The sequence below is a fragment of the Engraulis encrasicolus genome, chromosome 8 (assembly GCF_034702125.1).
Source record: "Engraulis encrasicolus isolate BLACKSEA-1 chromosome 8, IST_EnEncr_1.0, whole genome shotgun sequence".
NCBI lineage: Eukaryota > Metazoa > Chordata > Actinopteri > Clupeiformes > Engraulidae > Engraulis > Engraulis encrasicolus.
This window is the reverse complement of record NC_085864.1, coordinates 53,966,642-53,969,141: the sequence shown is the minus strand read 5'-3', so window position 1 is coordinate 53,969,141 and position 2,500 is coordinate 53,966,642.

The window sequence follows — 2,500 nt, the reverse complement described above, 5'->3', positions numbered from 1 at the left end:
GTGTGTGTGTGTGTGTGTGTGTGTGTGTGTGTGTGTGTGTGTGTGTGTGTGTGTGTGTTGTTGTTGTATTTCTCTGCATAACCGTAGATTGTATTATAGTGTGTGTGCAGTAGAGTGTGAGCGCGATGTGTATTTCATTTCTTAGTATATCTGGAGTATGGAGTGAGATGGTCCTTGGAATGCTGGAGAAGTTTCCATCATTGTTAGTAAAGGTAATGGATTTTTTTATTGTTGAAAATCTATGACCACATTTCTTGCCAATGGATTTTTTTTTACCATGAGTCCTTATAGGTGTCTTAAAGTGCCTCTCAATCCATCTACAGCAAATCAGAGTTGTCATGTCTGGCGAGCTAATCAGCTAAAAATGCCCGCACCAACTTTGATGTCGTATAACTCCTGAATGACTAAAGCTTTGACTACGAAACTTTTTGACTTTTCCCAAAATGAAGTTGGCTTCAATGTGATACCAAAAGATTAGGTTTATCATTTTTGTTGTTGCCATGGCAACGGTTTTGTGACAGGTACACCTGACCAAAAATCACTGATCTAAGTCTCATCATCATCACTTTTCATTTTTTTTTTACATTTTTATTAGCATCAGACACCCTTGTGAACATTTGAAGTGGTCTGATGCACATAATAACCAAAATTTATGTGCATTACCCAAGTTATGTGGAAAATACCTTAAGGTGACGTTTTGGGCAATAAAATCAGGAAATTACATCATAATGACCATAATATCCAATAATGACACCAAACTGATGTCATTCATAGATCTTTGGCTGAAGATCATCCCCTCATCCCCCCGGTCCCAGGAATGCCAAAAGCCAAAATGCCAGAAAAAAGCCAAAAAAGCCAAAAAGCAAAATGCCAAAAGCCCGGTCTGGATAGGGTTAAAGGGGCTCTATGTAGGATTCAAAGTTAAATTAATCACTGTCCCGAGTCAGCCGATGCATATTCGAGTCACTAGTAAGTGAACGATGACTCTCGTGACCACTTTCACGGTCCGCTGTTAGAAAACCCCAAATGTAACTTTTGACACCGTGGTCCGCTACAAGTGTTGTGGGAAACACTTCTCATACGAAAAATCACTTTACATACCGTATTCAGATTTGTATCAACTGCTGGCATTCCGTGATGAAAAACGTTCTCACAGCGAGTTTATTTAAACAGCATTTTTTCATGACTGTGTAGATTTTGAGACAGGTATGCCACCGGCACCGCACAAACTACGTCATCCTAGATTGTGCCCCTCTAAATAAAGACTTGATACACATACTAGGACAGTAGAGCACCCCCCCCCCCCATTCTAACCCCCTAACTAGCAATTTCATGGTCGTAGGACTGTTGGAAACCCCCGCTATGGCTAGCTTCCTGCTAACTACAAGTTCCACTGGAGCGTACTCAAAGATCAAGTGGCGCCCTCATGTGGGCTCGATGTGTCAGTGTGGTGTCCAACTGAATGCACTTCCCAACGCGACATTTAAAACATGATGTTTCCACTTGAGATTATGTGAAAATGTGATGTATATTTTAACTTGTTACTTCATTAAAACGTTGTTTTCTTAGGGCCTGGTCCACAGTGTACAGGGGCAGCCCATTGGTCTACCTCCGGTGGTGTAGTCCAGTGATTCTCAACTGGTGGGTCGGGACCCAAAAGTGGGTCGCGGAGGGTTCCTGGGTGGGTCGCGGAGCTGTGATGCAATGCACTAAAAATGACTATGATGTTGAAGACATGAGTGATACATGGTTAATAGGCCTTTTCCTCTCCACTACTTCATGAGACACATTGTATATCAGCATACAATGCAAATAATAATGCATATTATGAAATGCATGATATTTTTTATTTTTATTGGAAGAATCTGACGGTGCGACACGCAGTTTGGGTCACAACGTATTGACCACGGCAAATTGTGGGTCACAAGACTATTCCAGTTGAGAACCAGTGGTGTAGTCTACGTAGAACGCAGGTAGGCTATACGGAGTATACCCACTTCTTCATTTCAGGGATTTCAATATGCAGCATAATTGCAGTACCCATTCTGACCACATTCTTCACAGTGCACCTTTAACCCCTTAAGACGCGGCTTTATACATTTGTTGCTACCAGTATGGTAATGACCAAGTCATGGTGCATTACTGAAGGGCCTGTGTTGTGTCATAGTATTGTAGTGCTATAGTAGTTACATTTCAATGACTATTACAGTGTGCCACAGGAGGTACGGCGCGCATTAAAGATATAAAGATATGAACAGGTCTCCACTAGTGGTGTGGATTGGCACTGCCCTCATGATCTGATTCGATCACTATTCGGGAGGTAGCGATTCGATTCGATTCGATTCGATTCTATGCGATCCGATTCGATTCAATTCTACAATGCATTGCAATGCATTGCATTTCTACTGAAAGCAAAGCAAATGTTAAATCAGTCATGATGAGGCAATACAAGTAGTCAGATACTGAACAACAATTTATTGGCTGTTTTCCGTATCAGTCT